Below are 23,517 nucleotides of genomic sequence, written 5' to 3' on the forward strand. Positions count from 1 at the left end.
TTTAACTGTCTTTTCTCAGTGCGTATGGTTGTTTCACATGCCTTGGAAATGGGATTTGCAAGCGCTCTGAGAAATGGACTGTAAGGTTGTCTAGTTCCATTGTAACTTCTCTGAGTGCCTCTGCACGCTCTGTGGACATGCTGCTTCGTAGTTCACTTCTTACTATTAATAATGACATTTAACATCTTCAAAGCACAGTACAACTGCTAATTAATCCTCCCAACGCGGCTGTCAGGTAGGGAAATATCCTCTTCATGTCACAGATGGGGAATAGTGCGTTGTCTGTGGCCATGCCGCAGCTCAGTAACAGAATGAGAACTAGGACCTAGGAGTCCTGAATCCTCATTTTAATCACATTTTAGCAAATCATTTAGGATGCCTAATTTAACAGGATCCTGGGAGGTGAGGGATTACTTTTCTTCTTTCCTTAACTGTGGAAGAACACCATTATCACAAAGCATATGCTGTGCCACAATCTCTAGGCCTTTCTACACCAATGTCAACTGCACCTGCAGTTTGGGCCGTGTCCCCATGACACTCTAACAACAGCTATGATAACAGAAGCTCAGCGACTCAAAAAAGATAGCAGGGCCTATTGGTCTCAGTGTAGGAAAGGACAATGCCCTGCCTAAGCTCTGCTTTGTGATTGTGGTGTTCTGCTGCTAGAGAAAGTAGTCCCCCCAGGACCTTCTGATATTCTCTGAGGAACAGCACCCCTGCAAAGCCCTCAGTTAAGCCCACCTATCTAAAGGGTGACTTTGAACCTTTAGTGATGTGGAAGCCAGGCAGCTGGATTCTCTTTTGCCAGAAGCTGGGAATGGGCGACCAGGGATGGATCACTCAATGATTACCTGTTCTGTTCATTCCCTCTGGAATTGGCCACTGTCAGAAGACAGGATTCTGGGCTAGATGGACCTTTGGTTTTACCCAGTATGGTGGCTCTTATGTTCTTATGTTCTCTGCTATCCCACAAGCCCTTCTTAGTAGCCTGCACAAAGCCCATTCCCTCAGAGAGCGGCGAAGCGTACCCAGACCGAAAACAGCTGACTCCAGAGAGTCAGGGTAAGACAGATGACTGAGACCCACTGGTATCAAGCTTCTCCGACATGTGCTTCCATTCTGGTTTATGTTTCTTTCTGAAATGGCCTGTCCTAGGTCCTATCCCCCATGACATAAAATCAGGGTGGTTATATCTAACTATGAAGGGCTGGTCACAATGACCTAGAAGCCACGGATCTTGCTCCCCAACCAGCCTCACAGCCTAGTCACGGTGAAGGTTCAAACGTGTGAATACTATGTCAGTTTCAACCATAAATTGGACAAGGAAACAACTAATATAAAATAGGAGGAATGTGAAAATACCATAGAGACATAGAAAGAATTCCATAGAAGAGATTTAATGGATAAGGGGGGTAATTTTTTCAAAAGCACCAAAGTCACTTAGGAGTCTGAGTCCCATTGACTTTCAATGAGATTTCAGTTCCTAAGTCATCTGAGAAATGGGACTTAGGTACTTTTGAAAATGTTACCCATTTGCCACTGACCTGGACATTGCCTTAGGAAGCAATCTCTGGTCTCCACCCAGTGCCCCTGGCACTCTGCTCCCCCATAGGAAGGTCCGTTGCACTCCCGCGTTCGCTGCTGGGTACCGTTGGAGCAGGTTGTAGAACAGGAACTCCAGCTCGACCACTCATTCCAGTTCCCATCCACTGAGTGGCCCAAAGGGAGAAAAAGAGACAGAGAATGTGAAAATCCCTTTCACCGGGAGTGAGGCCTGTTCCGCAAGACCAGGCCAGTGAAGCGAAGGTCCTGTTGCACTGGACACAATACAGTGCTCCAAAGCAGAGAGAGCCATCCTGCATGGACTGACAAAGAGATGTAGACAGGTACCCCAGAGAAGGAGAGCTCAAACTCTGCCCAACCAAGGGTTGCAATACCAATTCATCTGGAACCTTAGGAACATAGACTATGACAGTATCACATGACATGACATGTGATATTATAACATGGCATATAATAATCCCAACTTTTTGACTTTCATAGTAATATTAAAAATGATAATATAAATATAACGTAACAATCAAAATGATAAAGTAAAAAATACCCAGCTATTTTGACCCAATTGAGATAAATTGTTCCAATAATTTTTCATCAAAACATTTAATCAAAACCAATATGTTCCTGTGGAAGATTTCAATTTTGCCAAATCAGCATGTTCCAATTGAAAAATGGAAAACTTGGAAAAATGTTGACCCGGTCTAGTTCAAAGTAGCATGTGTGGAAGGAAAGAAAGATGGATGGATGAACCCTAAAACTCCATCTGTCTTTCAGAGAGAATCTTTTTACAGGAACTCACTATTATTCAATGGAATTCACTCCGTGTATCAGGACATACCCTCTAGCATGAGTGGAAATTAATAAAGATCCATGAGTATGTTTGTATATATGTACCAATGCCCTTCTCTTGTTGCTGAATTAGCATTGACAGGCTTCGCGTGTCTCTGAACGGAAACATCTTGGATAATTAATGAGCAAAAAACAGCAAAGGAAAATTACGAAAAGCACAGGTTAGGAATGAAACATGAATGGATTTTATTAGCATGATATATTTTAAAGCATTCCCCAGACTGGCAGTCCTACTCTAATTAGCCCCAATCAACAGATATTTCATCTAACTTTTCTACCATTCCTGCTTTACCTCATTAGCAATGGCGGTTGTTATCTCTCTGGCTGAGAACAAGCAAGGCTCAGTGGTATCCCTATTATTAAGGTTCTTATTCTCTTCTGAACCCCATTTCTTGGAGATTTCAGCTCTCTAACGAATTAAAACTCTTTCTCTCTGGCTCATCAGTCCCAGGCGCAAATTGATTTTTTAAAAACTATTTGACATCTGGTTCCTTTTGTAATTTACAAGCTCTCAAAAGGCACCAAATTAGTCTCAGGGTCTCATTGCTTTTTGTTTGTGCACATGAAAGAAAACGTATCATAGCCAAAATGTACAATTTTAAAGTCGATGGGAGTTGCAGGGCTCAGCAGATCAGAGCATCAGGCACCTTAGTTCAGTACCTATTTATGGATTTAGAGGCCCGGCTTTAGCCACTCCAGAATAAAGGCTTTGACACACCTATGTTCATGGCATTACATAAATGCATATTAATACCAAGGAGTGAATACTAAGAGATGCTCACCACCTGCAAACCCCACTGGAGTCAATGAGGCAATTCCTCCCAGGAACTGGCCGAATAACAGTCATAATAATTGTGGAGCTGTTCCTAACTCAACGGAGCTATGATTCACACCAGCTGAGGATCTGGTCCCATGTCTCTTACAGTCCAAATAAGAAATATATTGCAGCAATTACCACAATAGCCCCCTTTGCTATAGTACCACGGCACACTGCAAAGCTAGGGGCTGTTCTTGTCACAGAGGAATGTAGCGTTTTTGGTGTAAGGGAGATAAAATGGGAACATGTCTATAGGGATCTGCCTTTGGCACCTACCAATGAAATCGGGGGAGAGGGATAAGGTCATATTATACAGAGACGGGATGGTCATGTGTTTGGATTATTCATGTATTGTATTTTCAGTAGTTTAGGAAATTAAGCCAGCAAAGCTGGCTGTGGTTCCAGGTTACATCCCTACTCATAGCTCCAATCATAAAGGGCCCCAATCCTGTAAGGTGCTGAGAACCCTTCATTCCCATTGACATCACTGGGAGCTGAGGGTGCTCGGTAGCTGGCAGCCGAGACCACAAACAGCCAGAGCTTATGAAAAGCAAATAACAGTGTATCTCATTAGAAGTTCATCTTCTAGAGTCTATGTAGATAATTTGCTTGTCCTCTCCTCTCCTTCCAAAGTGGTGCAGGGGTCACTCTGTGCCACCGACCCCACAGAATAAAGTATCATTGTGCCATTAGCAGAGCATTGTAACCATGTGCAGTGATGAATCCTCGGAGTAGGGCAGTAATAACTGATATGACTGTCAAGTGTATAAAGCACTGAATAGCTCCCATTGTTGTGTTTCAATGAGTCCTCCAATGCAGCCCTCGTTTGGCACAGAAGAGCCAAGGATTACCTTTGTGGATTAATTAAAGCTGAAAGGTTTCAATTGGGCTGCCTTTATTTGCATTGCTATTTTATTTGCAACAGTATATGTATTTATTTTTGTCAGAGCCATTAATTATGTATCAATGTTAACTAGGGATATGCTTTATTCCCCTAGCATTGCCAGCTCTGACCTCCTCAATTTGTCTCTTTATGGGAGAGCCAACTTGGTCTCTGCGAAGTTCTAATTCCAAGCAGAGACTTTAGGAACAAAGCCAGAAATCCAAGGATAGTTACCTAATTTGGGAACTGGGTAGCAAAATGTGACAGCAAATGTGGGGAGAAATTTCACAAAATTCTCACCCACACACATACGCTTCCCTCCCCCCATATGGAAATATTAAATTTTGAAGACGATTTTTGTCAAAATTTGAAAAATGTCAACCAGCCCTATTTTGGGAGGGTTGGTTACAGATCCAACATTTGGACTGTGTTACTCAGAAGCTTCCTCAGGACTTGCAAACCTCTAAGCTAACATGGGCTGTTAGGATATAGATATTCAGGCCTGTCTGCAAAGGCCTATATTTTAAGAATTTAGGTGTATTCTTATCACTTGGCTAGTTATAGAGATATAAAAGAATCAAAATCACTGTCTGCTGGTGTAAGGGCCTTCTCTTACTGTGACAGTCTGAGGCCCTGTTCTTAGGCTAAGGCCTTTGGCTAAGCAGCAGAGGCAGCCATAAACTGGGAAGCGACCAGTCACCTCCTCACATTCCAAACTAGTCACATTGAAAGAAGGTGCTATTGGGCTGTTAGGATACAATCCTGTCCTGATAGTGCCTATCGCCTCCAGAGAAGGGAAGTGCCTCAAAGATGTAAAAGGAAACTTAGTTTGATAGCATCCTGTCTGGCAAGAACTCACTTATCAATAGCTGGGATGTGAAATCCTCACTTCTGTATTGTCTTGTCATTATAGTTACCACTTTGCTATTGTTTGTCTGTATAATCTCTGTCTGGTTCTGTGATTGTTCCTGTTTGTTACAATATGTTAGAATTGGTTAGTTAAATTTCAGGAAAATGATTGGTTAAGGTATAGCTAAGCAGAACTCAAGTTTTACGATATAGTCTGCAGTCAATCAGGAAGTGAAGGGGTGGGTGTGTGGGTGGGGGAGATGGGAACAGGGAATGGGGGTGGGGAAATTGGAATCATGTTTTGCTAAAGGGGGAAATGGGAACAGGGAATGGGAGTAAGGAAATTGGAATCATGTTTTGCTAAAGGGGGAAATGGAACAGGGAATGGGAGTAAGGAAATTGGAATCATGTTTGGCTAAGGGCAGGAATGGGAACAGGGACACAGGTGTAAGGCTCTGTGGTGTCAGAGCTGGGAAGGAGGATACTAAGGAAGGAAACTGGAATCATGCTTGCTGGAAGTTCACCCCAATAAACATAGAATTGTTTGCACCTTTGGACTTCGGGTATTGTTGCTCTCTGTTCATGTGAGAAGGACCAGGGAGGTAAGTGGGTGAAGGAATAAGCCCCCTAACATGGGCTACGTTTTGGGACACGCGCAGGGCTGATTTATGGTTTTGAGAATGGAAGCTGTGCCAAGTACAACTATTTTTATATGACCAAAAAAATAAATAAATCAGCCACTTCTCTGAGATTCGCTTGGAGGTTCTGGGTTCATTCCAACTTTAAACTCAAAGCAAAACTCAGTAGAGTGCAAATCTTTGAGAAGTAACATCTGGAAGGTGATGGGGGGCATTCACATGAGCCACTGTAAAGCTGCTAAGTTCCTCACAGCTCAAATGCTAACCTGGCAAAGTAGCTCCCAACTTACCATGTGGAATAGTGTATGAGAGGATAACAGAATCTCAGCAGTAAGACACTAGAACCAACCCTGTTCTACTTCATGTTGTTTGCCCCAGGTTACTTACTGGGAATGGGAGTTCTGACCCTAAGATTGCAGTTGGTACTGGACACGTTTCCAGATGGACATCTCTGGAGACCAAAGTCCTCTAGCTGTGAGGAGAAGCAGCAGCAGTACAAGCGTTCTCTCCACTGCCCTCCACTATCCTTCATATCTGTCCTAGAGAAGCCACTTCAAGAGTAGCTTAATCTGCATGCCCTCTCTGCTGATAGGACCAACTATGGAGCCAGTTACTGCCAACCTTTTTGGTGGTTTTGGGTGATGTAGAGAGCTGTCCACCAGGAATGGGGCTGAGAGCCTCTGGAGGGAATGCTCTGTTTTTTACCGCCTTACCTGGGCAAAGTGCAATGTTGCAGAACTTAGTTTGTTTTTCAGGTCCCTCGCAGGGGTTTCCACCAAACTGAGGGGGTTTGCAGGTGCGGGTTCGATCCCTGTAACCCCGCCCACACGTTGAGGAGCACAGACTCCACGGAGACCACTCGTCCCAAGTGCCGTGCACTGAAATCAAAGCAGAGGGAATAAACAACCCTTCCCGGGGAGTCTTAGTTAGCTAAAGAATCATTACATGGAACATGGTATCTTGCCCCCAGTAAGAAACCCATTAGAAACCAGCGTGGGAAGGACCAAAACAAATCAGCCAGGAACGTGCAGAGGAGAACTGCGTGGAACATTTCATGAATTGCCACCAATGGCTCTTCACTAGTTTCACAAACGTGAAAAATCCTGACGCGCTTTTCACTGACCATCCCCACCCCTTCACATTTTTGTGCTGGAGGGAAAAGGCCTTTTTGAGCAGCAGAAATACACTTTCAGAAAGAGAAAACCCTGGTGACGTCTGGACAGCTCCAATGTCAAAGGCACTAAATGCAACACCTCTGCTAATGCGACTTTACCCAATGCTTCCTCTTTTATTTCTAAACCTCCACAAGGCAACAGCCTTTTAGAAAGTTGTAGCAATGTCAGGAGGCATACTCTAAGTGCTAATGCATCATTCAGTGGTGACCCCGTCACAGGCAGTGCTAAAGAGACTTGGAATATCGAGATGGGCTTGCAAAACTCCGGTGTACAGCTGTACAAGCACTGACGAGTTACCCCTGGTAACTGCTAGAATTAGACACCACACGATGCAGCATGGAGCTGACCAGAAACACTTTGACAAAACCATTTTCCATTGGAAAATGTGGCTCAATGGAAGCCAAAACACTTTGCAAAATCAGATCAATTTTGCTTCAGAACAAAAAACAAATTCGGAAACTGTTCAAACATCCCATTTCCATTTTCTGAATGAAACCTTTCAATTTTTTCACTTTGGAATGACTTTCTGGTTTTGAAAAAAATATATAATATAATATAATATAATATAATATAATATAAAATTTTAAAAAGTAAAATCAAACCCAAATGTTTTCACACATCCAAAACTCATTATTTTTTTCAGAATTTTCTTTCATGGACAATTTTTGGGTTCCATTCCAAATAGGAACAACGACAGATTTCAAAATCTCGAAAACCTTTACGTAACAGACTTTTCATCCTCCACACAGGTCTGTACAGCAGTTCAGTTTGGACAGCATCCAGGAATTTGCATCCAATGAAGTGAGCTGTAGCTCACGAAAGCTTGTGCTCAAATAAATTTGTTAGTCTCTAAGGTGCCACAAGTCCTCCTTTTCTTTCAGGAATTTGAAAGTTTGTCCTAGCAGCCATTTGGGTTATAAATCAGGATAGCAATTTTAGGCTTCCCAGTACTGCTCAGTTGTAGAGCAATATAATCTATTATATTATAGAGCTATTATAATCTAGGCCTAGATTATAATATAATCTATTATATTATAGAGCTATGACCTCGTGAGGTTTCTTCCAACCCTGATATTCTATGATTCTATGATATGAGCAGAAGGCAATGTTGGGAAGTAGGGGAGGTGGGAGCAGGCAGAGTGGGTGAGCACAGGAGACCGGCAGTTTCTCCATTACAAATTGGTTTCTGAAACCTGACTTGGCTACATGAGAGCAGCATGGCTGCTTGGGAGACAGAGATTGCATAAGGCTGCAAACTCAGGGTCTTGGATCCTGAGCTTGGGAATGCTCATTGCCATTCTGATTTGGACAGCAGAGCAGTTCCTGGTAATGCGGGGAACATGTCGTAAGCGCAGTGTCGGGACCCCAGATCCCGCGCGCCTCCTCCTTCCCCGCAGTTTGTGCCGCGGAGTTGGTAGCGCACCTGGGCAGACGGCGGAGTTGTTACACGGTCTCTGCTCCCGGAGAGGCCCGCTGCACTGAGTACTGTAGGAAGACGACACGCAGAACCTGGTTCTGGTCTGCCAGCCCTCCCCGCAGGTGGTCGAACACACGCTCCACGGGGACCACTCCTCTGCCGCAGGGTCACCTGTCGGGTTCAGAGCAGAAGGTGAGGCCACGGCGTCAGAACCTGGGCGCGGCAACCCCGACGGTTATAGCGAGGGAGGGCGGAGACGGGGATCCGGTGGGGGTGACAGCGTGCTTTGGAAAACAAGAGAAAACCCAGCCAGGCTTTCCCCTTTCTCACTGGCCTCTGCCAGCCTGCATTAGTGGAGGCAGAGGGGAGCAGAGAATGAGCCCGGTGAGGACACTGACTGGAGTTGCCCAACAAGCTGTTCCTTATAATCCCTGCCTACCATCCAAAGCTCAAACTGCCCCTTTGCAGCAAAGACCTAACAGACCAAGATCGTGGCCCAAATGCCTGCGTCGCCTTTCAATACCTACCCCACGGGAAGGGCGTCAGGAAGACAAGAAGAAGCATCCCACGGGATACGAGATGGGAGTGCAGTAGAGAGGAAGAGACAGGCCTGCATATTCCCTCCATCACTCACACAACACTAATGAAAATGAATGACCCCTGTCACCTGCATTTTAACTAGGTCACTGCTCAGGACGGGATGCTGGCTACCTGACGATCTCTCAGTGTGAGCAGGTGACATGGGCAGGGAGGGAAGAGGGCATCCCATGGCTTCGATACCCTCCAACACACACGAGAACCTAGCCCCGCAGATAGAAGCCAAACAATAATCATTTAGCGAAACCTCATTTATTTCAGATAGAGTGTTGAAAATGACATCTGGTGCACCTGTAACGTACCATACAGGATCTATAACACGCAGAGAAAATCCATAGAGCTGGACATTAGTGAGAGAATGAGCAGAGTTCCCAGCATCCTTTGACCCAAGAGAGGAGATGAGGAATGACCAACATGCCCCTCTTCGCAGTTCCGTAATGTAGGGTTAGAAGACCACCAACCCCCTACCAGTGCAACACGAGATAGTTAGCAGAAGCCCCTTGTGGCATCTCCCTTTCAGAGCTAAAAGCTCTGAGTGCTAACTCACCAGACTATGATAGCCACTGACTGCTCAGGGAGAGCTTTGTGTACAAACCACTAGCAGGGTAGCTGGGCCATGGGATTTCAAGGGATTGTGGCAAACCGTATCGGTCCAATCAGAGTTGGTATCTGTATATTTGTCCAGTGGTATTCTAGGAACTATAGATCTCTCTGATTCAGTGCAGGTGTTGGCTTATATTTCATCTGCTTTTGAGGATTGAAGCTATTTGGACCGTTGATGTTTAATGATGTCCCACTGTAAGGATGAAGTGAAGGCCATTGGTAACTCTGGATTTAAGAGCTACCAGTGGATGAGGACTTGTGGAGGCGGAAGGTTTACAGAGAACCTTAACCACAAAGCGGGATGGACTTGTCTTGATTTCCTTTGCTTGACGTCTCACTGACTCCTGCTCTGGCTGATATTGCATGGCAGAATTAAATAGGAGAGAGAGATTAGGACAAATCTTTACCTTCTACAAATTCAGGTCCATCTGTGCTGTAAAACAAACACCTTGGGCTGCCCATTCACAGCACAGATGCTCCCCCCCCCCCCAAGGTTAGATAACAAAAAAAAAGGAGAGTTTTTGTGCTTGCAGTCCTGTCTCCCCTGCTCAGTGTGAACGGGGGGGAAGAGGGGGGACGGAGGGACAAGAAGAATACTAGATGCAACTGACCATGTTCATTAAGCCAAAAATGACCAATACCACTTTGTTCTGTTGATTTGCATCTGGAGATTAACCCATCCAACCAGTGGCTGTTCGACCAACTCTGACAATGGCTATTCTCAGTCACTGCTTCTAGAGTAATCAGTCCTTGTCTAGAGACCTTGGGACAGCAGCAGAGCATCTCTCTGCAGCATCCGATTTTGAAGTAGAGGACCCTCTGGGAGATCGGTACAAGAGGATGGGATTGTCATGACAACTGGGCCAGGTCTTTGATAACTGACGGCATTCTGACAGCCCTGGCAGACAGATACAGCGTTACTGGACTTAAAGTTCCCTAGCGGCAAGTCCCACTCCTCATGAGCAGCCTTCTCCATCACCACCACTTTAGCAGCACCCTTGCCTCCTAGAAGACGCCCAACAGCCGGTATAATATCCAGGGAAAGCTCTGCTCCAGCTCTTGGACTGCTGCTCCTAGGCTTCCCTTCAGACCTACCTCTCCAGGTACATCTACACTGCAAGGGAAGGTGTAACTGTAGCAAGGGGTAGTCATACCCAAGCTAGCTTTAATCTAGCTAGCATGGGTAACGATAGCCATATAGATGTGGTGGCCCAAGTTTCAGAGGACCAACCCAGGGTCCCTGGAGGGCCTGTACTCTGGCTGTTAGCCCATGCAGAAGCCACGCCAGCCCACCTACACTGCTATTATCACCTGTGCTCGCTAGATTTAAACTAGCATAAGTGTGCTTACCCCAGGACACAATCACACCTTTCACTCGCCGTGCAGACATACCCTAACACAGTGTTAATTGGGCACTTAATGATTTGCGCTGCTCAGAAAACCACCAGGGATTTTTTTTTAACCCTGCACCAGCAATTCCCAGCTCTGCCGCACCAGTCTTTTAGCAGACAACCAAGCCAAGAGTGTAAAGACAATGACCTTCTTGGCAGGGCTGGGAAAGTTGGGTGTGGGCCAGCTGCTCTTGGGGGGGAATCACAGCAAAGCTGGCCCCTCAACTGTAGACGGTGATGGGGCTTATCTTCTTCTGCCTCAAACCTAGCTCATGCTTTTTGTACATCATCTATGCTGTTACCAAGAGGCAGACCATCCCTCTTAACTGGCTCTTTAAACACTATCTGTCTAGGCTGGAAAGCCATTTCCAAAGAGAGAGGCGGGGGAAAAGCCCACAGTGTGACTTATGTGTTCCCTCTGTCAATTGTACGGTGCATAGAGAATGGGAAATTTAATAGTCCACTCTGCAATCTAATCATATCCCGGTGGCTGTCTCGGATGCACATTTGAAACTGCCACATTGAAATGAGAGGTAGGATGCTGCCTTCTGTACGTCATGGCACTATTAGAGGTATTAATGTCCTCTGTGGCCCAAGTTTCACCTCCTCCCTCTCTTCCCCCTTTCTTATTCTGAGCATTTTCCCTTTCACAGTATGGAGAGCCATGACTAGATGGGAAAGGGAATCTGGTGGGACCTTTTGCAATTATCATCACAGCTCTTGCATTTCCCCTGACCGCACTTTCTAATTCAAAAGAGTGGGTTTTTTAAAAGTTTTATCTCTGCTGGCTGGGGAAATTTGCCTGTCTAAGCCTCAAGCCCTGAAAAACAGGTTTCCACTCACTCTGGACCTGCTCCACAGAGCTGCTCAGAACCCCTGGGCATGAGGCCACAGGAAATCTTTATCCACATCCTGAGGGTGCCAATCACAGAAATCTTGCCCGTAGAATATTTTGTGCTTTTCAGGTCAGATCTTCACCTGGTGTAAATCAGTGTAGCTCCATTGATTTCAGTGGAGCGACTCTAATTTACACCATTTGCAGATCTGGCCCCGATAGTTTAAATATGTTCATATTTACTAATCGCTGCATTCCGTGTCCCTAATTAGTGTCAGTTAAATGCCACTTATTTAAGGACAAGATTCTGCCCTGATCACTGGACCAGTGTTGAGGGGCCACCTTGCAGATGGAACCCCTGGGTAGAATTCCAGCTGACGCAGCCTGAATTCCTGCTCGGGGCTTGTAATGAGGGAGCTCCTCCTGCTGACAGGTCTTCAGTGCTTAACCCTCCAGCTGGGTGTCACAGTCAAAAATGAACCCTTTCCAGGGTAACAAAAGTCCAACATACCTGTTTGTCTTCAGCTCCAGCTGTGGGCCCTTTAAATTCAGCCTTTCGCTCAGGCTTCCAAAGAAGCCTGTCCCCTAATTGGGATTTACACCACTTCGCCTGTGGGTGGTGGGGGTCAGGTTAGTAGAGACACACTCTGCTACTGTTTTTAGAACAAGAGGTCCCTCTGCCAGGCACCCCTTGTATAGAATGGTTTTACTTCACCAGTCACTGCTAACTAGTTTAATCCATGGTAAGCATGACGTGACAGTGGCATCTTAGCATACTATGATCCATGGTAAGTACACAGGGTCCTGTGTTCCCCTTCCGTTAAACTATAGTTAATCACAGACCTTCTTAGAGGGGAGCCCCTAACGGGGACCCTAGGCCCCTAACCCTAAAGAAACAGCTACAAGCACAGTCACAAGTAAGCAGACTTACACACAACTTGAGTTCCAGCTTTGTTTCATTTTTTTACCTGGGAACACAGCCTGCCTGGAACTCTATGCAGCACACAGAGCTACCTAGGGCTGAATAATATGACTGCATTACATGTCTCATTGCTTCTCCCTTGTGAAAAAGGCAAGGGCATGCTGCTCCAAGGAGATGCACTAAGATACGGAAGCTGTGTTTCTTCATGTTGGAGTTTCCATAAGCTCAGGTGAGAGGGCAATGCCGTGTTGATGCCTCTACCCTCCCTCTGACAATCAAAGGGCATGCAGGCAGATTTCCTACTCCTTTTGTGCCCACTGCATCATGAAGCAATGGGGATGACACAACCCAATGCAACTACCTTATATAACACCAAGTCAACTGCTACTGTATAAGTAACAAGTACTTAGAAGAGGGTGCTGGCATGGAAGAAAGCTTCAGGCTATCACACAATGACAGACCAGGGCGCCTGGTTTAATGGGGGCCAGCCAGACCCCCACAAGCTATGAAGATGCTTAGCACAGTGGGGTCTGTAGCAGAAGAGTGGACTCGGAAAGCCTCAGGTGTAAGGCCTCGGAGCTGTGCCTCATGGACCACCCTGCCTGACTGGCTGAGGAGGCTTGCAGGCCAGATCTTAAGCCAGGCAGCAGGAGCAGCTGACTGGCTGCTCCATGCACCTGCTTGCGGATTCTCCACCTCCTTGTGCCTGTCTCGTTCCAAGCCCTGCACCCAGCCTCAACCCTGCCCCGCACCTGCCCTTGCTCCAGTCCTGCCATAGCCTCACCATGGCCTCTGAACCAGCCCTGCTCCTGTGTTCTCTGACTCCGGTTCTGACCCTTGGTCCTGGTATTCTGACCCTGATTCCTGCTCCAACCACTAGATCTGCTGGCCTATGACCTGGGATCCTGACAGATGGCCCTGTAGCGGCAGCAGCTCGTGGTACGTGGAAGGATGTGTCACAGCCGCTTTCACCACGGTCAAGAGATTCAAAAAGTGGCGATGCCTGCGGGGAGAGGGGGATATCTGTCCAGGTGAGCGCAACACTCAGGGGATAAACGGGGCTCAGTGATTGCTGATGCTGAGCAATCCTAGTAATGAGCGACGGAGGGAGACCTCTGGTGTTAGGTTCGCTCCAGGGCTGGCCCTAGACCAAATGGTGCCCCAGGCGAAGAGTGCCTTCGGCACCCTTCTCCCCCGCCCCCCGCATTTGTTACACTTTTGAATACCTTATTTTTATTGCGTTTGTAGCCCATTTCATGACTTGGATGCACAATCTGCATGCATGACTTATCCCTGACATTTGAGACTGACTGGTGATGCCCTGCCCCTTATATACCCACGAGAGCGTGGCTGACAACATTCTACAAGGCTTGAGGAAAATGTCGTTCTCAGAAAGTCTGGAAGGTTCCACAGGATTCTACAAAGGTCCAGAACATTCTAGAAGGTTAATGAAAAATGAAGCCGCATACGGGATACCTGCAACATTTTACTTCAAATATCCTATTTTCCCTTTTGTCGCTAACAACAAAAACAGCACCCCGAGCCCAGCACCCCCCAACCCTGGCACCCCAGGTGGTCGCCTGAGTCACCTACCCCTAAATCGGGCCCTGGCTAGCTCATCCATCATCCCTTCATCTATGCCAGTGTAGGGCCCTACCATCCATCCATTTACTTCCAGGGTGCCCATCAGTATGGTAGCTGGGCACAATATACTGTTCCCCATCGTATACTCTCCTCTATTTCATCCAGCCCAACTTTATAGGAGACTGACAAAGGGAAAGGAAAAAGGTGGGAGGGAGAGAAAAGTGGGAAACCCTGCTGACTCCATCTCCTGGTCCTGTTCTCTGCCCATGGGATAGGAGTGACTCTCATTGACTTCACTGGGAGTTATGTGTATCCTGCAGCGGCAGAATAAGCTGGAGTATAGGACATCACTTTGCTGGGTTTAACAATGAGAAACAGTCACAGCTGCTGAGCTGTGGCCTTAGCTGCGGGTGCTGATTGTGATGCGAATTTGTCTTGGCAAACAAATTTAAAAAAAAAAAAAACAATCAATATGTGAGTGCACACATGTGCCCAGGAAGCTTAATTAATTTCCTACAGACTGGAAGTAGCTTTGTCAGACTAGCTCCTTGTTTTGCGGAATAAGCAAAAGCTGCAAATGAATAATCTCCGATCTTCATTGTAGATGGGCAGGGCCCTGGAAATGCCTGTGCACTCAGCAGACTGCTGACAGCCCCTTTCCCAGATGGTTATGGGGAATTGCTTTCTCTCTTCCTTTTTCATTCACAGCTGCACAAGCTTAGCCGAGGAGGGAGTTAGCAGAGGTGCAGATCAAGAGACTGCCAGTGTCACCACACTGGCAGCTGGCTACAGTGCTCCAAGGAAGAGGAGAAATTAGCAGCCCACCTCACGAGTTTGACAGCGGAGGAAGGCTGCTGTCAAGGGTTTGCTTCCTTAACTTCACACCACGTTCCAACTAGCAGAGCGACCAGGCTCACGCTCTGTGTCTCATCAGTTAAAGTGGCTCACGTCCTGACTTTTACCCTCCTTGCACTGCAAGATCAGAAAGAGCCAGGTCCCCACGTGTCCCACAGACATTACAGAGGTGACCTTGTCCCACCTGCTCCTGCAGGTTTGCTGCTTTCAGCATATTCCCAGCAGGCCCCACAGTTCAGCTCCAGATCTGAATTATGCAAAGTTAAAGGGTGTTTGGAGCTCGGATTTTTCCATGACAACTGCAGAGTTCCTCATTTAAAAAAAAAATATATATATATATATATATAAACCATCCTGGGTGATAAATGAAGGCAAGAACCCAGTGTGTCTGGTACATCCGTGAGCACATGTTACAGGGAAGGTGCAGTGAGCCTAGTGAGTGGCAAAGCCAGGGGAGTGCTGGGCTCCTGTCTACAGGGAACAATAATTCTCTCCCATTTCACCGTGTCACAGGGGTGCTGCCCTCTGGTTGCTGGCAAGCCCAGCAGATGCTTGTTATGCATCTTAACAGGCTAATCAAATGGAAAGCCACAGCAGGTGAGGTTGGGAGTGAAGGCTGCCTGCTCACCTCTCCCCAGCGCCTGGTGGAAAAGCTTTAGCTCTTGTGTCAGATTAACAAGGGCTGTTGCTGAGACGGCTCTGGCTTGCTAAAGCCTGAGAGATCCCATGCTGTGCTGTGACTGCACGAGCCCTGCTGACTGAATCTCCTACTTAGCTGGACTCTGGTTATATTCCCCGTAGGTAGGGCTGGTCGAAAACGGTTCATCAGAATTGCTTTCCACCAGAAAAGGCTGTTTCGTCTAAACTGAAATATTTCAACAACATTCTTTTTTAAAAAACTGGCAAAAATAATTTACAAATTTTTGGATTTTTGATTCAAAACAGCTTTTCATTTTGAAATTCACTTTTTAAAATTTAAATGAAAATGGTTGAAATCAAAACCAACCGTTTCAAATGTATTGCAACAAAATGTTTTGATTGATTTGAAATGATTTTTTTTTTAATTTAGTTTCACAAAAAGAAAATTGAACGCTTGGAAACTCTAGTCCCTCCACCAATCTCTCTCCTTGTTAGAGAGGTAGCTTTCCAAATGCAACCTGGAGAACTGAGATCCATTTCAACCAGCCATTTCCTTCACTCTTCAAATACCAAATCCCCTTGGACTTTGCCTCCATGGATTTAGTAGTCCAGGTTTAGTTTTGCAAACAGTGAGCACTTGCCACAATATCTGGGTTCAGTGCAATATAAGGAACCATAACCATCACATCTAATAGGAATGGCTCACCATTTGAGTCACCTGAAATGGTACTGGGGCAGAGCATCGGGGAACAATCTTGTACTGGCCGAGGAGGACAAACAAGATGACCAGCTGGGACCACGTGTTTCCCATCTCCATAGCTACAAACCACACGATGAGTGACTCCTTTCTTACTAATGGTGGGTTATCTATTACTAGAACCAAGTCAGTGTTCATGCTCAGACTAGGGGGGACTCCCCCCACCCTCACCCCAAGTTCTGGAAGGGGAACTAGCTCTCAGTGGCTGTCTGTGATGGCAGACCCCCTTGTTGCAATGAGCCTTTCTCCACTCAGCAGGGTAGGGTGGTGTTAATGAGAAAGGGCCTGACTCGCATCTCACTTACAGAGGTGCAAATCAGGAGGAATACCAGGAAAGGCCATGCAATCACAGCTGCAGATGTCAGATCGGAACCAGGCACTAAGAGCCAAATTTATCCCGGCTATAAATAAATCCACTGACACCAGGGACAAATTTAACCCAGGCGATCAATTCTGTCTTCACTTACACCTGTGTAAATCCAGAGTAGCTCCCCGGAGGTGATGGTGTAAATCCAGAGTAAGTCCATTGACTTGAACAGAGTTAGTCTGGATTTACATAGATGTAATTGAGATTAGAAACTGGCCCAAGGGGAGCTTCTAGGACAATGTGCACACGGGGATGGAAAAGGCCCAGTGGGGCATTTGCACTTGCTGCCTCTAGGGACCATCTGCAGCAACTTCCCGGCAGTACGAGGCCACCTCTGCAGGTGTTGAGGGCACAGCAGAGGCAGCAGGCGGAGGGAACGAACTGGGCACCACTCCACTGTTGATTCATGCTACTATCCAGTGACTTGTTGGCTTTGAGAGAAACTGTTATGGGCCTTGAAGGGAAATTAAACCGGCTGCAGGCTCCTGTTTAGTGCCTGCAGCGTCTCCCTCACCCTCCGGCCTTCTGCAGAACCCAAGCAGCAGATTGCTCTTTTCCTTCCCTACGAGCCTACCCGATATTTGAGTGACTCCTGCCGATCTGACATCCTCCCACTCGTCGCCTCTTCCTCATTAATCCACCCGGCCTTTGGCACAGGCCGCTCAGAAGCAGCATGCGGGCCACGTCGGGAGGAACAGTGCCAGGTACCTGCTGGCGTTTGGTCCTTGCTCTTTGGAATTTGGTCCAGCGGCGTGGCCAGATCCTCAGCGGCATCAGCGAAGCGCCACTGAACTTTCCACAGCTATGCGGGTTTACACCAGTGGAGGATCTGGCCCTCTTCTTCCTAGCACAGTTCCCCGACCCATGTTAACGGGGATATATTTATCTGCATACTCATTTTGCCAAGCACTGCTATTGACTTCCCTCCCCATCTATCACTCTTCTGCGTGCATTGCTTCCCTGTCTCCCCTTGCCTTTCACTCTGCTGTACACTGCCAAGAGAGGCTCATTTCACCTGGCGTTTAGCAACAGATCTGCCATCCAGGCCAGGTGTGAGATCCAGCTGCATTGCAGAAAGGAGTGATGTGATATTCCTGCTGCCTTAGCTAAGGGTTTGGAGAGGAAAGGTGGGTGAGGTAATATCTTTTATTGGACCGTCTGTTGGTGAGAGAGACGAGCTTCTGAGTTTCACAGAGCTCTTCCTCAGGTCTAGGAAAGGTACCGAGAGCGTCACAGCTAAATACCAGATCGAACACTTAATGCACTGGATGAAGGACACCGCATGTTGTGATATCTCCACTGCTACAACAATCAACACTCCCCACACATGCTTAACACAGGGGTCCCGCACATGCCTATCACAACACGTGGTGTACCTCGTTCAGTGCACAGAATGCCCTAACAACAGTGATGTGGGTGAAACCAGACACTACACTCTTGAATGAACTTTCACAGGGAAATGATAAACGAGAAGAACACCGTATCACCTGTGGGTGAACACCTCTCACGAAGTGATCACTCTATAGCCGACCTATCACGCCTGGTCCTCTAAGGAAACCTTTCAAAAGACGAGCCTGGGAGCTTAAATTCAGAATTTTGCTAAAGATCCTAAAAATCCTGGTCTTAATAAAGACACTGGATTTATGGCTTATTACAAAAATCTGTAACCCACTAACTCCTTGTTTTGTCCTATAACTACAAGGGTGTTAATCGGCCATCTCACCTTGAATGGTCCCTTAGAATATGTGCTAACTACTCATGTTAAACTATCTGTTGGATCTTGTATTTAGCTGTAAGAAGAAAAGGAGTACTTGTGGCACCTTAGAGACTAACCAATTTATTTGAGCATAAGCTTTCGTGAGCTACAGCTCACTGCATCGGATGCATCGGATGAAGTGAGCTGTAGCTCACGAAAGCTTATGCTCAAATAAATTGGTTAGTCTCTAAGGTGCCACAAGTCCTCCTTTTCTTTTTGCGAATACAGACTAACACGGCTGTTACTCTGAAACCTGTATTTCGCTGTGACACTCTCAGGACCTTTCCTGGACCTGGAGAAGCATTCTGTGTATCTCAAAAGCTCGTCTCTCTCACCAGCAGAAGTTGGTCCAATAAAAGATATTCTCTCACCCACCTTGTCTCTCTAATATCCTGGGCCCAACACAGCTCCAACAACACTGCATTAGCTAAGGGTTGTTACCGAGCTGCTTTTTCCAGCAGTAGAACACCTGAGACCACACAGAGCAAGTGACTGCAGAAATGGCCAGGGAAGTGAGGTGCAACTGACTACAATTCCCCTCCCTCTCTGCCTCACCCTTTGTCTCTCATTCTCTTTCTTGCGCTTTGAATAAGTGTCTGGAAACTCAGCTTTCACTCTGAGATTCACCATCATCTCTCTAATGCATAGCCAGCTCCTTAATCACAAGACACTCTCACCAGCAGGCTGTCCAGGCAGCTCGGGTTCCTTTATTCTATCGCTACACAACTCACCACACCCACGTTGTCAGCTGGTGCAGAGCTGCTGAGAAATGGAGCAGGCAAAGCCACCACTTTCTACTTTCAAGAAAGTTCAGACCACACCCTGCCCCCAAACTCTGCCCCAACACATGGGAACCTTGGAAACTCTTGCTCGGTGCTGCCTACTGACATGGGGCTGGATCCTCAGATGGCGTAAATTGGCAGGTTCTACTGACTTCAGTGGATGTAGGCTAGCTGAGGATTTGGCCCCTCTTTGTTATTCCAACCTCCCGTCCTTCCCTGCAATCTAGGTCACAGCTTTGGTGTCTCTTTGAGCCTTTTGAAAGCAAAGGCGAGAGTAAAGGCCTCAGGACATGCTTCTAACCTGCAGCTGGTGTAATCACAGGACAGGTGGGGTCCAACCATGTGGTGCCGGGAGCACCTGAAAAATGCTGAAGGCTGAAGTCAACAGATATGGAGGGAGCTCAGAACCACCCAGGCCCTAATGCAAAATCGGATGCAGAATCGTTGATCGTCCCTGTCCTGCTATCTGGGTCAAACCCAGAGCTGCAGTGCGTGGGATACAAAAGTCCTGAATCCTACAACAACATGGGCAAAAGGCGGTGGCAGGGCAAAGAGGCATGTGTCAGCTCTAGTGAACTCCTGTGTTCCTAGAGCATGTGATCTGTTGTTGCCAGTATTCTTTCCTGACTGCTGGAAGATACGGGTGGAAAAACCTGTCATCTCAGTGCCACCTAACCTGCTCATACATGCCTTCCCACACAGAAGTGAATGCCTAAGGGCAATGCCCACACTGATATACTGCTCTCCCCCACCCCTACCCTCGCCTGTCCTCTGAGGTCAATGGGAATGCCTGGCATGTACATCAGCTGCACGTTGGGCCCCTTTATGTCACTGTCAGGCCAGCTTTGGCTTAATGGACCCACTGCTGATCAGAATCATTGCCTAGTGTCAGATCTCTAGCCAGTGATTCAGAAGCAGACATCACTCCTGCTGAAGAGCGGATTGTGAGCAACACAGACTGAGTTTGGTTGACTGCATGTTTACTGAAATGCCCTGATACTATGGTGATGGGTGGCAGTACAAACCCCTTAGAAACAGTGGGATGGGGTTATGCTGACCCCAACTCTGCCTGGAAATCCAGGTCCCAGCCCCACCAAAGGAACTGGAGATTTTTGCCTTAGTTCGGAGCTTACCTATTTGAGGTGCAGGGTATCCATACTGCTGCAGTTCGTCAACATCCTCTCGCTTTCTGTTATCTGTGGACCTCAGCGACTGGCTTCTGGAATTATAGCGTCCATTGGCTATGGCAAGGCAATGGGTCACGTAAATAAACCTGGGTTCACGCAGTAAGATCTTTCACTACAAAATTACATTTGAGATAACAACAACCAACAGCAAAGCCCAGTTCGGGAGCATGGATCTCAGAGTCCCAGCACCGCTGATTTGCTTCACAGACATCACACCCCTCCCCTGTCAGTGTTAGCTCCTGAGCCAGATCATTGGCCTGGGCTGCCGTCGAACCAGGGGCTTGAGCATTTAGAGGCACTGGGACCCGTTTCATCCATCCCCTAAGCTTCTCTTAATAGCTTTCAGTGAAGTAGTGGGGCTCTCATGGCCTTCTCTAGGAAACCCCCAGGAGGTATCAACAGATAGCAACAGATACAGGGCAGTTTAATACTAGGCACACTAGAAAAGGGTTTGCGAACTATAGGCACCTTCATATTAGGTTCCTCAGACAAGCCAGTTTCTGTGGCTTTCCTTGTACACATTAGGGTTCTGCTGACCTTTGAGATGCATTGGCAATGAGTCTCACCTCGCTCGGTAAGGCACTTTGAGCTTTACGATGGAAAGTCCGATATAGGAGCTAGATAGTGTAGTATTAGCCTAAAACTCCACCTTGCCTGGGTTATTTTCTGAGCTGCTTTTGGTCTGCAGCTATCTACAGGGCATTGTGGAGATGGGAAGGGCAGAGGGGAATTTGCAAAGGAAGGGGATTCTTCAGGATCAGAGAAGGGGAAGACACAACATTGTCAGCCTCCATCACATGACTGGCTAAGGGTAGAGACCACCAGACATCCGGTCATCGAACCCAGGAGCTCCAGAGCTAAGAGCCCCAGTCTCTACTGCTTCAGCTGAAGCACAAAAATCCTGATCCAAAGCACACTGAAACCAGTAAATGCTCCCATTGAGTTCAGTGGGCTCTGGATCAGGCCTTGTCTACATGGGGACATGCAGGAAAGTTATGCCAAATTAACTAATTTAAAGTGCAGGTTAGTTAAAATGCATTTAATCCATGTGTGGATGCTCTTATTCAGAAGAAAGTGGCCTTGGTTCACTGTAGCTTAACTCATTTTTAACTTCCCATGTTAAGCCCCGAGCACGCTGGCTGTCACCTGAAGTAGATTCATACCCTCTGTGGCATCCAGTGGGTGGCACACCCAGAACAGTGGTTTCTACTTGCAAATGCCCTGAGAGAGGAACAAACAATGGAAGAGAGACTTGCTAGGATCTAAATTCTGCTTTCAGTTACCTTGGGGTAAAACTGAAATAACGGGTAGTGATCAATGGCTCCATGTCTAGTTGGCAGCCGGTATCAAGTGGAGTGCCCCAAGGGTCGGTCCTGGGGCCGGTTTTGTTCAATATCTTCATAAATGATCTGGAGGATGGTGTGGATTGCACTCTCAGCAAATTTGCGGACGATACTAAACTGGGAGGAGTGGTAGATACGCTGGAGGGCAGGGATAGGATACAGAAGGACCTAGACAAATTGGAGGATTGGGCCAAAAGAAATCTGATGAGGTTCAATAAGGATAAGTGCAGGGTCCTGCACTTAGGACGGAAGAATCCAATGCACCGCTACAGACTAGGGACCGAATGGCTAGGCAGCAGTTCTGCGGAAAAGGACCTAGGGGTGACAGTGGACGAGAAGCTGGATATGAGTCAGCAGTGTGCCCTTGTTGCCAAGAAGGCCAATGGCATTTTGGGATGTATAAGTAGGGGCATAGCGAGCAGATCGAGGGACGTGATCGTTCCCCTCTATGCGACATTGGTGAGGCCTCATCTGGAGTACTGTGTCCAGTTTTGGGGCCCACACTACAAGAAGGATGTGGATAAATTGGAGAGAGTCCAGCGAAGGGCAACAAAAATGATTAGGGGTCTAGAACACATGACTTATGAGGAGAGGCTGAGGGAGCTGGGATTGTTTAGCCTGCAGAAGAGAAGAATGAGGGGGGATTTGATAGCTGCTTTCAACTACCTGAAAGGGGGTTCCAAAGAGGATGGCTCTAGACTGTTCTCAATGGTAGCAGATGACAGAACGAGGAGTAATGGTCTCAAGTTGCAGTGGGGGAGGTTTAGATTGGATATTAGGAAAAACTTTTTCACTAAGAGGGTGGTGAAACACTGGAATGTGTTACCTAGGGAGGTGGTAGAATCTCCTTCCTTAGAGGTTTTTAAGGTCAGGCTTGACAAAGCCCTAGCTGGGATCATTTAACTGGGAATTGGTCCTGCTTCGAGCAGGGGGTTGGACTAGATGACCTTCAGGGGTCCCTTCCAACCCTGATATTCTATGATTCTATGATTCTATGATAACTCCACTGACTCTATCAGAGTTATATGGTGTAAGGGAGAACAGAAGTTGGCCCTTGCAATCTAAGATTGGGCAACCAGTTTGTTTCCAAACAGAATATCCCGGACAGAGGGTCGTTCTGCCTGAGGAGACACAACAGCCTCTTGCCCTTTCAAAACAGCACGCGTGCTGCCAAGGGCTGAGAGTGGTGACAAATCCGGTCCTGGGAACCCTGGGAAAATTAATAAAGGTTAATAAGCTTCCAGGCATGTGCTGTTGCGAGTCTGTAACACCATCAGAAAAGGAAAAGCAGAGGAGGGGGAAGAAGGATGCAGAGCGTCCCTGCCAGGAGCCAGACTTCGTGTAGAGCAGGTTGGTTTGCGGAGGAGGCCAATATGGGCTGCCTAATTAAAGGCCAGTTTGAAATTCCTCCCCTTGTCTCCTTCCCCCACAGCATCCATGCAAAGCAGCCCTGGAACCAGTTTACTGTGACTTCTCTTAACCTTCCAGCATGGGCAGTCTGCAGACTGACTGCCAGCAAAATAAATGAGGAAGAGGATGGACAGCGTCTGTCTGTTATCCGAGAGGAGCTCAGGTTGCCGTTAGCATCGATATCTGGATTTTGAACATCCCAGTATTCAAGTGTGTGTGGGGCTGGGGGTTTGGTAATACCCAGATAAGGGTCAACTGGAAAATCTGGATCTGGCCTCAGGTTTATATTTTGAATACTTGGAAC

This window comes from Eretmochelys imbricata, chromosome 2, assembly GCF_965152235.1.
Source record: "Eretmochelys imbricata isolate rEreImb1 chromosome 2, rEreImb1.hap1, whole genome shotgun sequence".
Lineage (NCBI taxonomy): Eukaryota > Metazoa > Chordata > Testudines > Cheloniidae > Eretmochelys > Eretmochelys imbricata.